This window comes from Perognathus longimembris, chromosome 16 (assembly GCF_023159225.1).
Source record: "Perognathus longimembris pacificus isolate PPM17 chromosome 16, ASM2315922v1, whole genome shotgun sequence".
NCBI classification, from domain to species: Eukaryota; Metazoa; Chordata; class Mammalia; order Rodentia; family Heteromyidae; genus Perognathus; species Perognathus longimembris.
The window spans coordinates 36,675,064-36,690,953 of record NC_063176.1 but is presented as its reverse complement, the minus strand read 5'-3'; positions in this window follow the sequence as shown (position 1 = coordinate 36,690,953).

Here is a 15,890-nt window from a genome sequence, read left to right as displayed (position 1 = left end):
GTTACATAGGTCACCCAAGGTAAAGGCTGGGGCTTCTTCTGTCTGTGAGAATTGGCCTTGTCAGTCCCTTGGCTGGCATTAAACCTTTCTTTTTTTGTTCTGCCTGTCTGGATGTCCATGTCGTTTTCTGGCAGGGTCTGACATTGGTGCCTGACTTGGATGAAATCCCATCCCCAGTTTTGTTCTTTCCCTCTCAAGAATCTGAGGACCTGGTTCTGAGACACCCCTGTGCTAATTGCCCTCTCTCCTGGACAGTGGAGACCCCAAGGGCCTAGACTTCTTCCAGATGACAAAGCCACCACAAGGTTTCTGCTCCCAAATGGCTCTTTCACATCCAATTCAATAGCCTTCATTCATCTGCATGAGGTAAATGGACTTGGGCTCTCTAGAGTGATATTTCTTTCTCTCTATGGGCCCTGATACCAGGCTCTACCTGTCTATCAAGCCCAGGGCTTTCTGGATAAGAAAGAATTTGCATAGTAACAACTGTCTTAAAATGTTCATTCCGGGCTGGGGATTTGGCCTAGTGGCAAGAGTGCTTGCCTTGTATATATGAGGCCCTGGGTTCAATTCCCCAACACCACATATGCAGAAAATGGCCAGAAGTGGCGCTGTGGCTGAAGTAGCAGAGTGCTAGCCTTGAGCAAAAAGAAGCCAGGCACAGTGCTCAGGCCCTGAGTCCAAGCCCCAGGAATAGCCAAAAAAAAAAAAAAACACAAAAAACAAAAACAAAAAAATGTTCATTCCAAAATGGGAAAAAGTGAGGAAGATAAACCCCAAAAGGTTCCCATATGTAGCAGATGGTATGACTATATCTGAAAAGATGGAACTTATGAGTAAACTTATGAGATGGTATGTAATTAAGTTGGTTATGATGTAAATAAGGTCAAGAACAACACACTGATGTAAAACTAGCATGTCAGTCTTTATTTCCATCTTTAAAAGTAATTGTGCCTTAATATATCTTTCTCAGTCATAACAATCTCATTGGATACAGAGCTGATATCAACTCCTACAGTCTTCATTGTAATCACAAAGGTCTAAAAGTATTTATAATGTCTTAATCTCAATATCCTAATATGTTATATACAATTAAAAATAATTGTGGAATCAATCACAATTTAAAACTTTAATAACCACTTTTGTAAAGACTGAGAAGTGCATAAAAAAGATCCCTGTGAGACTGTCGTCTCTATCCAGCCAGCAGAGTGCTAAGAAGTAGAGTTGCTTAATGGCTCAAAGTAGCAGAGCGCTAGCCTTGATCCAGAGAGCTGGGGCCAGAGTTCAAATCCAGAGACCCACCAAGAAAAATGCAAATGTGCATTCATCCCAACATGGAAAAGACGCTCCTGAGACCCTGGCAATGATGTAGCATCCAGAGACAGTTACTAAGACATTGCTACAATGAGAGTAATGATGGCACATCCTGAAACTACTTGTCTGGCCTTTTCAAAAGTAATCAGAGCCAGAAGATCATAGAAAAATAGCTTGTAAGCATGCATTTCTAATAACCATGTTGGTCTACCTCATAACTGGACAGAAACTTACACCCTTCCCAGTTATTTCTGATAGTGGATAGTGAAAGCTGAAGTTGTCAAATGGGGGAGATACTTTAAAATCCCAACCTCCTATATCTTCTCAAAGCCTTAACTGGCAGTGATTTGGGGCTGGAAGTAGCCACATAAACTCAGAAAAAGAAGCTGTGGACCAGAGATTGTATTCCTATTGAGAGCTGTCTAGGGCCTACACCCATGACTTAGCCATTGCTAAGGTCACCAAAGATCAGGTTCTCCAGGCAGCCTGTGCATTTGGTAAAAAGTTAAATGTGGTACATTCTTTCCAGTCTGGAATAAAAAATGCTTCTACTAACATCTGATCCTAACAACCACTTGGTAAATAGGCTGAAGTTTTTAGTTAGGTTAAACTTCTTTAACCAACTCCTTTCAGGAACCTATTAACCTCGCTCACTTGCTAGACCTGGTATAGGATTTACACTTAACAAGGAGCTGTTGTGAACTTCACACCCTCCAAATTTACCTTTTCCCTCACCTTTTACTCCTTTCACATCCTTTCTTTTACTTATGCTTTTATTTCTCCTAATCACCCTCAGTCCTCTGGGAAAGTGGACCTTGGCGATCACTCCCTTCAACAGACTCTGACCAAGTTCCCTAGACTGGTTAAGACTTTTACCTTTGGCTCTGTTTTGCCTACAGGTTTTGCCCAACTGCGTCTAATGAACCAAAGCAAATGCCAACACAGAGAGCAGTGGGAGTTGCCCCACCGCTGCGCGGCCCCAGGGCTCAGAAAGCGGCCCGCACATGGCCTTCACTGGCGCCCCCAGCCCTGCCGGGCTACCCGCCTCCGTGCGAGGTGAGGATTTCTCAGGAAGACAGGGCCAGCACGGCCCCGAAAGCCACTGTGTGCTCCGCCACCGCGCCATTCCCGGCTCAACCAGGCAATCGGCAATTTCCTCAACATACCCAGCAAAAGCAGCTCTTTGGAGTTCTGGCGCTGTCGTTTCCGCTCCACTCCGCCCGCTCTCCACACGCAGTCACCCACCGCGCCGGGAGCCGCCGCACGCCGTCCCGTCGCTCCTCCCCGCCCCTTCCCCAACGCTGTCAGTTGGCAAGCGGGGTGCCACGGGGTGCCGGCCGGCCGCGCCTCCCCACTCACCATTCAGTCCGCGGGGGTCTCCGACCGCCCCTGGCCGCGCCGGGACCGCTGGGTCCACCAGCAAGTTTCAGGACAGGGACTACGAGAGGCTCCGCACTCGGTCTCCGAAATCGCGATTCCGAGAGGCTGGCGGCCTCGCCTCGGCTGGGGAGGGGTCCCGCCAATGGGCTGCTCCACAACGACGCACCGGGCCCAGTTCCCCGCCCGACGCGCCCGAACCTGATCCCGCCCAACGCCGCTGGGCGCGTCCGCACCTCCTCAGCCGCTGTATCTACAATCAGCCCTGGACAGCGCCTCGCGCCGCGTCCTTCCACGCCCTCCCCGCCAGCCGCCGCCGCCCGGCCCTCCCCACCCCCGCCCCAGCCCCGTGCCCGCCTCACCGCCCTTCCTTGGCTCCCAGGGGCGCGCGGGTCAGCGCCGCCACTCCGGCTCCCAATACTTTTCTTTGTTGCTGGAGTTTCGGGAGAAGGGAGAAAAGTTAGGCGCCAGGCCGTCAAGGACCGCGCAAGCCCACGACTGAGAAGACACAGCCCGCTCAACCGCCGCTGCCTGGGTCTCGGCCCGGGCCCTTGGCGGTGCTCGGTCTGCCACTGACTCGCGCGCCTGCGGGATTCGCACAGTCCAGCACTGGACGCTGTGCCGCCGCCGCCAACGCCCGCTGACCACGCCCCCAGGCGCGTGCCCGCCGACCATCCCCCTCTTCCACTTCGCCGGAAAGGGGTGGGGACGGAGCTGCGTCTTCCTCCTTCTCTGCAGTCCCGCGGCTGGGGAGCAGGGAGTTGGGAGAGGAGAGCCTGGAGCACCCCGACCGCTGGGACAACCCGGCCATCTTTCACTTCAGCGCGCCCCCCCCCCCTTCCTTCTGTCCTGGTCCTTCCCCTACTGTCTCCTTTCCGCTTCCTCCTCCGCCCCAGCCCACTGCCCACGTCGCGCATCCTTCCCCTTGGCGTAATACCGTCCCAACCCCGCGCGCCTTTCTCATCCCTCGGGCGCAGTGCCGCGCTGACCACGTGCTCCCGGTGCCTGGGGCGCGGTGCCTTCCTGACGCGGTGCTGTCGTTCCCCTGGCGCCCACCGCATCCTCTGGGCGCGATGCTGTCCCGACCCCGACCTGCGCGCCCCTTTCGTCCCCCTGGCGCGGGGCTGTCCTGACCACGTGCTCCCGGTGCCCCTTGCGAGGTGCCTTCGCGTCCCCAGGGCGCCTACAGGCGCTTCCAGGCGCCATGCGGACCCGACCTCACGCACCCGCCCCGTCCCCGTGTGCACAGAAGCCGTGCTGGGGACGGCCCGATGGCAAAAATGGCGGTGGAGGTGCTGCACCTGGTTCTGTTGCTGCTGGCCAGGGATTTGGCAGGTAATGCGCATTAGTGGGCCTGGAGACGGGACCCCGCCAAGGAGCCTCCTAAGGGACTCACCATACATTGGCTGTGTGGGACCGCCAAGCTCTCCCGAGCTCTGGTGACTGTACAGAATGCCCATTACTGGCGGTTCCCACCCCTTAAGGGTCAGCAAGGCAAAGTGCAGAGGGAGAGCGGGGAGTTACCCATCTTGCTTGGGGTTCCCCACTAGCTCCTCTGGGTGGGTCCTTTATCTCCTCTGGCTGCCTTAATGCATGTGGTCCAGTGCCAGGCTGGACGGCATCTAAGAGAAGCTGGAGCTGGGAATCTTGTGAGGAAGGACTTCACACCAGCCACACTGACACCTGTCTTAAAATGGAATTAAGTGTAATAGTGTTAAGTTTTTGATTTTTGTTATGTGCTGGTACTGGAGCTTGAACTTAGGACACTTGGCTCCCCTGTCCCCACAGTAGCTGGCATCTATCATTGGAACGACACCACTAACCTCTAGTGTTATGCTCTGTGTTTATTATTGATTTGCAGAGGAAAAGATTTACTAGAAACACATAAGAATTACACTTGGCTTTTGAGTCCTTCAATCAAACCAATGAAAATGAAGACTGGCACCCACCACTCAGGTTGTAATCCTACTCAGGAGGCTGAGATCTGAGGACCATGGTTCAAAGCTAACCTGGGCAGAATAGTCTATGAGACTCTTATCTCCAATTAACCACCAAAAAGCCACAAATGGAGTTGTGGCTCAAGTGGTAAAGCAAATGAATGTTCTTCTCAGGCATCTGTTTAGAAGTGCCAGGGGAAACAAATGTCTTTAAGATACTGAAAATTTGGTAACCTGATCTCAGTGCTGATCCACAAGTAATGAAAGCCAAATTAAGGTTTACTAGTTTTGCCAAACAAAATGAGGGTGGTATACTGTTGCTTCAGGAAATAGTCATAGCCAAGGGGAGGAGGACATGTGTGTGCGTGTGTGCATGTGTGTGTGTATTGGGGCTTGAAGTCACAGCCTCACACTCATGCTCATCTTGCTTGTTTATGGATGGCCGGCTACCATTTATGTATTTACGTCACAGTTCTGGTTCAGCATTTTTCTAGTTAATTAGAGAAAGTCTCAAAGAGTTTTCTGCTCAGGCTGGCTTTGAACTGTGATCCTTCAGGTCTCACCTTTCTGGGTGACTAGGATTATAGGCATGAACCACCAGTGCCTAGTGAGAATAGGCTATTAAAGCCCAGCCAAATGCTGGTGGCTCACACCTGTAATTGTAGTTACTTAGGAGGCTGAAGCCTGGAAGATCAAAGTTGTGGGCACTGTACCAACACACACACACACACAGAAAACCCATAGCAGGGCACCAGTGGTTCACGTGTGTAATCCTTTCTACTCAGGAGGCTGAGATTTGAGGAGCAAGGGTGGAAACCGGCTGGCAGAAGGAAAGTCCATGAGACACTTTATCTCCAATAAACTACCAAAAAAAACCCACCTAGATGTGGAGATCTGTGGTTCAGGTGGTATAGGATTAGCCTTGAGGAAAAAAAAAAATCTCTGGGACCACAGCCAGAACCTGCCCACACACAAAAATAGTTCAGGCCTCAGGACTAGTGCACACGCATGTGTGCACACACACAACCCAGCAGCCTGGGCTTCTGGGTGTATGCAATGAGGCATGACTTGGGGCTGGATAGTAGTAGCCTTTGGTATAATCTGGAAGTTCTGGCATTAGTCTTTGTGGTTGAATTTCTTGCTGTCCCAAATGTTTCTTCACTCTGGTGGAACGGTAAGCAGAGAAGTGTGGAAGCCTTGCCTAAAGCTCTAAAGATGTTCTTGGATTCTGACCTGCCCATTGTTGCTTAGTGGTAATGGGAAACATGGTAGCAGTTCTTAAAATAAAGTTGGTACTAGGTCAGCCTAATGACAGAATTCCGCTTCTGTAAATGACTTGATTAACCCATTTGTGACTTGCTCTACCCCCTGCATTAACCCTTGCATCAGTGCTACATGACCACCTGGTGTCAGTTCCTGATACCGAGGCCAGTTCCCAATATCAAAGCTAAAACAGGTAATTGTAAAGGTAGATAGCCAATCAGGAAAACCCACGCTGGAATTTTTCTTGTGCGAACCAATGGTGTTAAAGGGTAGCTGTTGGCAATGGCAGCTTTGCATTTCTTTGCTTTAAAAGTAGCCTGTGAGTTCAGGAAAGGGTCATTCTCCAAGGAGGCAGCCATGAGCAGCTCAGTTAGTGATCTGGATGCTTGACACAACATAAACTTCGTTACACTTTCGCATTGGGTCAGTCTTGTTCCTTTGATCACGGACCCCAAGTTTTAGTCCATTAATATTGAGAGTTAAGATTGAGAGGTGATTGTTCCTTTCATTATAGCTGTCTTGGTAAGGGCTGTGTCTTCCCAATTCTTGCTCTAATAACCTGGTTTTCTATTTACCGTTCATTTCTCTATCTGTATGTGATCTTGATGATTTTCCATGTGTAGGACATCTTTGAGGATTTTCTGTAATGCTAGTTTGGTGGAGATATATTGTTTCAGTTTTTCCTTACTGTGGAAGACCCTTATTTGACCTTTGGCTAAGAATGTAGCTGGGTACATTATCTTGGTTGGTAATTATTTTCTTTAGGGTGTGGCATACCTCATTCCAGGCTCTCCTTGCTTTCTTGGATTCTGCTGAGAAATATGGAGTCATTCTGATTGGTTTTCCTTTATATGTGATTGTTTTCTTCTCCCTAGCAGCTTTAAGGATTCTTTCCTTGGTCTCTATTGATCCTGTTTGGGTTACATTGTGTTGGTGGGATGTCCTAGTCTTGTCTGGTCTGTTTGGGGTTCTAAATGCATCTTGTATCTGAATAGGCCTATCCTTCTGGGTATTTGGGACGTTCTCTGCTAGTATTCTGTTAAATAAATTGCCTATTCCGTTAACTTCTTTCTCTAGGTTTTCCTCAATACTTATTAGCCTTAAATTGGGCTTCCTGATTGTATCTTGGAGCTCCTGAAGTGAGTGTTTTACTTAATGGATCGGTGTTGTTTTGTTTTTTTGTTTTTCTGTTGGTGTTCTTTCTCCATAAAGTCTAGGGAATCTTCAGTTCCTGAGATTCAATCCTCCACATCATCCAGTCTGCTCTGAAGGCTTGCTATCTTATTTCCCTTGCTTCCAACTGGTCTTTCTTCATAGCTTTCTTGTCTTTGCTATAAATTTCTCTGAGGTCTTGCATGGACTTCTTTACTTCATTAATTTGGTTCTGAGTGCTGTCTCTCAAATCTTTTAGCTGAATAATTATCTTTTCATAGGACTGATTTTCCTTCTGTTGGAGTTAGTTTAACTTTCTATTTGTGGAAGCCATGAATTCCTCTATTAATTTACAGTTGGCTTTATCGTGTTCACATATTAATCTTTGGCTCGCCTCCTCACTCTCTAGAATACTTGTCTGAAGAGATTCAAACTTTGCATTTATCATTTTTATCAGCAGAGTTTGTAGAGCATTTTGAGGATTCTCCTCTAGGTCGTTGGTTGGCTGCTCTGTTTCCTGCTTATTTTGGGTGGGAGATGAGATTCTCTGACTTGCCATCTTTCTTGTGCTTCTTCTACCCATTTGGATTGGGAATGCCAATCTATAAGCACCTGTGAGTACCGTTTAAGACACAAAGCAAACCTTACCAAGCCCTGTTGTATAAATCTTAGAGGTTCAAAATCATATAGAGATAACTTCCCTCTCTCTTTTGTATATAAAAGCAGATTTGGTGACCCCACAGAATATAATTTCAAGATAAAAGCCAACCCTGAGCCCTGCATTCAGTAGCTAATTATGTACAGTTATAACCATGAACACCTTGCATTTGGTTCTTTTTGGACTGATGGGATTGCTTTATGAACCCCTTTGACTCACTCAGATTAAACAATGATAACCTCTATCTAGCCTAAAAATAACCAGGGATCAATGGAGTCTGGAGATCCTGGAAGTAAATTTAGGAGGGTAAGTTAGGAGTAGTGAAGAGAATGGAGTAAAAGCAATGGGGAATGATATTTTTGATGTAGTTTCAGTGAAGCTGAAATGTGCAAAATTGTAGAATAGGAAGAAAGAACAAGATTAAAATTATATATGACAGAGATTCAACAAAAAACAGCAAAGGTATTAATCAAATGGAAGTAATTTTAAAGAAAAATGTGAAAAGAGAAACAAGTAAAAAAATACAGAAAAACAAAATAAGAAGAGAATAGAAACAACAACAAACAAACACTGAAGAAAAAAGGAGTCTTGCTTGTTTGGGTAGGCTCTTTCCAGCCTCTGGTTTCCCTGTGATGGTCTATTGTCTGTTTTCCTGAAGGTTGGCTGGTTTGATTTGCTTTCAGTTTGCAGGGGGTGAGTCTGTTCTGACTTTCCTTCCCAGTTAGTTAAATCCTAGCACTGTGTGGTTTGCACAGCTTGCAGGTAGGAGTTGGGTGGGGAGACCTTCTCCTGGGTGGAGCTGGCTCTCACTGTTCAGTTACCATTGCCCTTTTCAACCATGGCCCCTTTGTCCTCGCTTTCCCCTTGCTTGCTTTATTTCCAGTCTGCTCTGGCCCAGTCTATGCTAGAGTCAAAGATGGCACTTCACTCTGGTGGCGGGGGAAGGGCTACCTTCCAAATGCTGTTCTGTGGGCAAGAGTGAGAATGTCTTTCATGGGGTACTCACACTTTGTCTGGAATTTTAGCCCATCTGTCATCAGCCTGTGATCTGGGTCTGTCTGCCGCCCGTCTGGAGGATTTCTTCCTGGTCGCCACTGTGTACTGTAGGTGTGTGGAGTGCTGGGCGCTCCGCTGGTGCCAGTGTGGAGGTGGGTGCAGCCCGGAGCTCAAATCTGTTTTCTCAAGATAGCTGCCTAGATTTTTCCTTTCTGGCCAGAATCTCTATACTGTTATAACTTACTTGGGCTGTCTTTCTAGGAGTTAAAGTTTCTCTGGAGTAGTACACCTGGGTTCTTGGATGGAGCTTAGATAGGGATCTGCTACTGCTCCACCATTTGCCCAGAACTCTCTCTAGTACATTGATTTTTTTTTATCCCATCTTACTCAAAAAAGGTAGAAGGATTGTGGTCCAAACTGGCCTACTCATAAACATAAAACTCTATTCTAAAAATGACTATAGCAAAAAGGGCTGGGAGTATGGCTCAACTGGTAGAGTGCCTACCTAGTATGCATGAGGCCCTGAGTTTGAATCCTGGGACACACAGAAGGAACAAGAGGGAGGGAAAAGAAGGAAGGAAAGGAGGAGGGAAGGAAGGAGGGTGAGTTCTGATATAACCACATGCTAGAATGATGTCATGTATTAAAGATGTTACAGATATTTTATATGCAATGATATGATTTATAAAATGTGGGATTAAGGTTAGAACGCATGCAAAACTTTTGTTTGTCATATCTATTGGCCCATTGTTTCAAAGCAGTAAGTGTCTGATTTAAAAACATAATATAGGAATAGGAGAATTCAAACTTTATTTTTCTCAGCATTTTATCTACTATGTTCTCCAGTCGCATAAATCAAAGAGCTATTGTTGAGCATTTTTTATTATCTTTCTAAGTTTTAATTACTAATAGAATCTTTCATCCCCATCTACAGTGTGTTTGTTGTGTGTTTATTGTGTGTGTGATTCGTGCTTGTCAGGGTGAGTTTAATTTTGAGTTCACAAATCTACATGCACAATAATAGTATCTGGGAGACTCTTCAGAATAAGAGTCTGCCTGTAAGACTAAGGTTCAGAACTGAGAAGTTTGCTTGGTTTTGTGCTGGTAAGGGCTTGAACTCAGGGCATTGCCCTGAGCTTTTTTTGTGTGTGGACAGCACTTTACAACTTGAACCGTACCCCCACTTCCAGTTATTTGGTAGTTAACAACATAAAATTGTTGCAGACTTTCCTGTCTGGGCTTGCTTTGAAGGGTGATCTTCAGATCTCAAGCTCTTGAGTAGCTAAGGTTTACAAGCATGAGCCACCTCCAGCGACAAATTTCTTTGAAAAAAAATTTTTCACGGAGAAACGGGGGAAATTGAAGGAAGTGGTGACATTGTTCAAAAGAGAAATATAAGCATTCCCTGAATTATGAAATGGTAACCTCTCTGTACAACACCTTAATAACAGTGAAATTATATGTAAAATGCCTTGTCTGGCATTTAAAAGCCATCAAAACAAGCTATTTGCTTTTGTTTTTAACAAACATTTTTACTCCTTTATGAATTTGACATCTTAAGCTAGATGCTTGGTGGCTTAAACCTGTTATCCTAGCTACTCAGGAGGTTGAGTTCAAAGCAAGCCTACCTAGGCAAGTCTGTGAGGTCAGAGGCAGAGACAGGGGCCTTCACCCTTTGTGACCAAGTCAGCACTGTCCTTCATGTTCATGGGTCTCAAAAAATGTAAGTTGGCCAGGCATTTGGTGGCTCACACCTGTAATCCTAGTTACTCAGGAGCTTGAGATCTGAGAGTGAAGGTTGAAAGCCAGCCCCTGCAAGAAAGTGTGTGAGACTCTTATGGACAATTAAGCACCAAAAAGCTGTAGGTAGAGAAGGGGTTCATGTCATAAAGTGCCAGCCTTGCGTATAACTAAGGAAGAGCATGAGGAACTGAGTTGCAGCCCCAGTACTAGCCAAAAAAAAAAAAAAATTTTCACGTATTTAAAAAACAAAGCGAAAAATTTGTGTCTTCTGTCTGTTAATAATTTAACTTTTTGCTATTTTAGCAGTGTTTATTTCTATATAAAAACAAAGTTGTAATTCTGAAACATATCAGCCACAGTATTATAATTATGTATGCTTAAGAAAATTAACAGTATTTTCATAGTATGTTCTTACATCCAGCACACATACATATTTCTTTGGCTGAGCCAAAAATAATCTTTTTTTTCAAAAATATTATTCTTGTTACTATACAAGTTAATATTTCATTAGGGTTCATATGGTATGTGCAATATCTCTTTGGTTTCTCTTACTCTAAAATACCAGTCCTGTGCCTTTCCATAAGGTTGCCTTTTTACTTGGACAATTCTAAATCAGTTGTTTGATAAGCTATTCCATATATTGTATTTGCCTAATTATTTCCTTATGAGGCCTTTAAATCCTTTATTTTCTTACTATGACTTTTAACTGATTTCTCTATTCCCTATATTTTCGGTCAACTTTAAAGTAGGCCTAGAGCTACAAGTCCATTACAGTAGCCCTTCGCCCCAGTGACTGATGAGCTCAGCAAAAGAGATGAGTCCTATTTGAGATGTGCCGTAAGTGTAAAATACTCTACTTATTCTGTCTTAGTATTTAAAAAATAGAACCAGGTGCTGGTGGCTTATGCCTGTAATCCTAACTAATCAGGAGACTGAGATCTGAGGATCAAGGTTCAAAGCTGACCTGTGCAGACAAGCCCATGAGATTCTTCAAGTAGCCACACACACAAAAATCCAGGCGTGGAAGTTTGGCTTGAGTGGTAGAATACCATCTTTTACTATCAGCATACACACAAAGAAAGAAAATAGAAAAATACGTGGTTTAGTGTAAGTTTTTTGTTTGTTTGTTTTGTGTGGCTTCAACTCGGCCTAGGTGCTGTCTCTGAGCTCTTTTGTCCAAAGCTAGTGCTCTACCACTTTGAGAATGTGTTGTGTCTTTAAAAGTATGATAGAATGAAGAGTATATATTTAACTCTAGGATTTTGTCTGTTCTTTTGTGTTAATGGGGGTTAAACCCAGGATGTTTCATTAGCCTGGCAAGTACTTTGTCACTGAGCTATATCCCATCCCCCAAACATCTTTTTGAATTTTCCCTACATCTATAAGTAGGACGGAAAGAGAACAGTTTATTCCAGTGTATTGGAATGTTTCAGAACTTTATTTATTAATCTAGTCAGATGAAGTCATATTCTGGAAACATATGTTGTTAGAAAATGATAAGATTTCTTTTTTTTCATAGGAGGAGAAAGAGACAGGCTTTCCCTCTCTATATAGCTGGGGAGGGGAAGGGATTGTCCTGCAGCATAACCCTGGAAGCTTAAAGGTGAGGCCTTGGACATCAACAAATTCATCAGGGACATTGGTTCAACCAAAGGGAGTTCCTGTGGTTTGAAGACTCCCCTCAGTTCCTCTGCTCCCATCTGGCATGCTACATTTCACACTAGCGATGTCATCATGCTAAGTCAGAATTGTTAAAATTTTGTTGGAAGGCTATGAGTAACTTAGGGACTTTGTCAGTGAGTAATATGAAGAACTTAACCACTGAAGAAATCAGTCCTCAATTGCAGTGCTGATTTAGGATCAGCTTTCATATCTTGTCTACAAAGCCTCCTTTTGTAGGCCAGGCACTTTAACTTGAACCAAAACAATACTATGACAAAAATGACCTTGTAATAGGAGTTCCAAATCCAACCACAAAGTATTTTTGCTTATGGTGGAATAAAGTGTGCCAGCCAATACAAACCCAGAATTTTTACCTGTGTTTTGATGTAAAAATTTTAATCATAATTGGAAATTTTAATAAATTTCTTAAAAATTAAAATATTTTCAAATTATCATGCACACGTCTAGTTAGGCAGTGGAAGTGATGCATAGAAGCTCTCTATCACATCTTTACTGTTGTCACTTAGATTTGTGTGTACGTGTGCCAGTGTGGTGTTTCAACTCAGGGCTTATGTGCTGTCTCCTGTCCATTTCTTTGACTCAGGGTTAGCGCTCTACAACTTGATCCACATCTTCCAGCTTTCTGGGTTTAGTTGGACATAAGATTCCCTCTCTTCCCTCCCCAAACTGGTTTGAAACTGTGATCCTCAGATCTCAGCTTTCTTAGTAGATAGGATTGCATGGTCACTTACATTTAAATGACATAATCTGCTGACAGTTTCCCTGTCCTTGTTTGGTGAAAATACATCTCCTCAACATCAGTGGTAAGAGAACAATGTCACAGTTGTCAGGATTCTCCCATGCCAAAAAATGTACTTAATTGAAGTACTCACATAAACGTTTAGGAGTTGTTGAAAAGACTGTATTTCTTTAGTGGCATTTTGGGAAAAGTGAATCAAATATTCAAAGCATTCTAGATAAAGAGCATGAAGTAAGATCTGTTTTCCTACAACCAGTATTTATGAATAGAACAGCACTTTTTGTGTCATTAATGTAGCCTACTTGATACCGTTTGAAGGTACAGATGCCAAGAACTATCGTCTGTGTAGTAATCACTGAATTCTAAAATTCTGTTTTCCTGAGCATTTTCAGTTTTTCCTTAACAGCAGTCACCTTTGAGCCATATCCGTTGGTACCACAGGTTCTACTGTAGGCCTATTACTTTTAAGGAACATAATTTTAGGTTTTAAAAACCCAGAAAAGATAATAGTCATAACAATTCTCTGATGTTTTTCTCTCAAACCCCCATATTGAATTATATTGGTTTAATATTTTATCAGCATACTTATATGCCATAAGTTTTTGTGGTTTGTTTTTTCTTGTGCTCATACTGAGGCTTGAAATCAGTACCTTTCCATCTCACTGAAGGCAGACATTAATGGATCATGTCTGTAATTCTAGCTACTTAGGAGGCTGAGATCTGAGCATCACGGTTCAAAGACAGCCTGGGCAGGAAAGTTCATGAGACTCTTCAATTCACGACCAAAACAACAGAAGTGGAGCATGGCTTGAGTGGTAGGCACCAGCGTTGAATAAAAAAAAGCACAAGGATAGTTCCCAAGCCCTTAGTTTAATTTCCACTTCCTTCACATGCATGCACACACACACACATGCATTGTTCCTGAAAGCACTGTGGTCCTTTTTATGTGCCCCTGAAGCCCACTTGGTTTTCTTTTTCATTCAGTTGAGGATGTTTCCACAAGGGCAGCAGAGCAGTGGCTTTTACCTGCGCTGTGGCTGCCCATGATTCCCCTGTGATGACCTAGGTCTGCTTTCATGAGCAGTGGGTACCTGGGAAAGCCCCACAGAGCACATGGATGGAGACAAGAGGAGTCATGCATTCAGGAGCTTCTTCAGTCCATCTTCCTCCTGCCAAGGGTCTTTCTGTCTGTGGGGAGAGTTCCTTTTCTTACCAAGTAAGGCTAATACATTTCATGGCTTTTGTGGGTGTTTTCACCTGCTAATAAGGCTTTTGTAAAATATCATCCTTATAAACCTGCTCTTTTCTTTGTCATTAGTCAGTTTGTTGACAGCCTTCACTATGCTGAGAAAAAAAAAAGGAATGTCATAGATGTTATCATGGTATATTTATAGATGTAGATCAGGATTTTTTCTTTTTTGCCAGTCCTGAGCACTGTCCCTGGCTGCTTCTTGCTCAAGGCTAGCACTCTACCACTTGAGCCAAAGTGCCACTTAGAGCTTTTTCTGTTCACGTGGTGCTGAGAACTCAAACCCAGGGCTTCATGCATGCCAGGCAAGCACTGTAGTGCTAAGCCACATTTTCAGCCTCTGTAGGGCTGAATTATGGACAGTCTTTAGTGAACTTATTTAATGGTATCAATGAGTTTTTAAGTATAATAAACCAAAGATATCATCAAGTACTTTATCTAAATGAAACAGAAACTGAGAGCACATTACATTTTTCAGTTTTACTCAGAATTTTCTACTGATTTGGAAAACAAGACATTTTAAATGCCATAGCCTATTAATTTCATTTGTAGGAAAAATAATGACAAAAAGCAATGTACCTAAAGATGTAAACTGTCCCCTCTGATAGTTAATATGTTTAGAGTTAATTTTAATGAAGGTATTGGCGACCTCTTGGGAGAAATACCAAGATACGAGTTCTATTGTGTGCCATTAACTGGATTAAATTAGTAAGAAAGATACCGTTTACAGTAACAATTATGACATATAGAACAGTGTGTGGCCAACACACTGGTGTTGCATAGTTAGATACTTTTAATGTAATGTTGTAGAATTTTAATAAATTTCTTCAAGCACAAGGAGAAAGTTTGGGAAATGATACAGTTTTCCACGGAGCAGAGAAAATACCAGGCAGTCTTCAACATATGCATTCATTTATCTTTTCTTCTTCTTTTTTTTTTTTTTTTGCCAGTGCTGGTGCTTGATCTCAGGGCCTGAGCACTGTCTCTGAGTTTCTTATGCTCAGGACTAACATTCTAGAACTTGAGCCACAGCACCACTTCCAGCTTTTTCTGAGGAATTGAACTCAGGGTTTCAGGTATACAAGGTTTATGTGGTGCTGAGGAATTGAACTCAGGGCTTCATGCATGCTAGGCAAGCACTCTACCACTAAGCCACATTCCCAGCCTCTTCTTTTGTGTGTGTGTGTGTGTGTGTGTGTGTGTGTGTGTGTGTGTGTGTGTGTGTGTGTGCCAATATTGGGGCTTCAAAATAACACTAGATTTTTAGGGCAACTGCCCTGTAGAGAAAATTTACTATTTGTAATAGCACAAGAGCTATCTGGAGATTTTGTGTGGATGCTGGTCATGGGCCTCTAACTCAGAATCTATGGGCTATCCCTAATGAATTTTGCACAAGGCTAGTACTCTATCACTTAAGCCGCAGCTCTTCCTTTGGCTTTTTGGGGGGTCAGTTGGCAATAAGAGTCTCATGGACTTTTCCTGCCTGGTTGGCTTCAAACGGTGACCCTTAGATGTCAGCATTCTGTGGAGCTAGGGTTACAGAGATGAACCACACACACACAGCACTTTTTTGAGTGAAAGGAATTAAGGAATAGAGATTTTTCATGGTGATTTACCCTCAGTACTAAATACATTACTAAGACCACTTTTCATGAGCACATACATACACATATACATCCATCTTAGTGGTCTGTATCATCTTTTCCCAAAAGAATAGTGTCCTTTAAGATGCACCATGTGGTGGTACCAGCCTGTAATGCCAGCTACTCTGGTGGCATA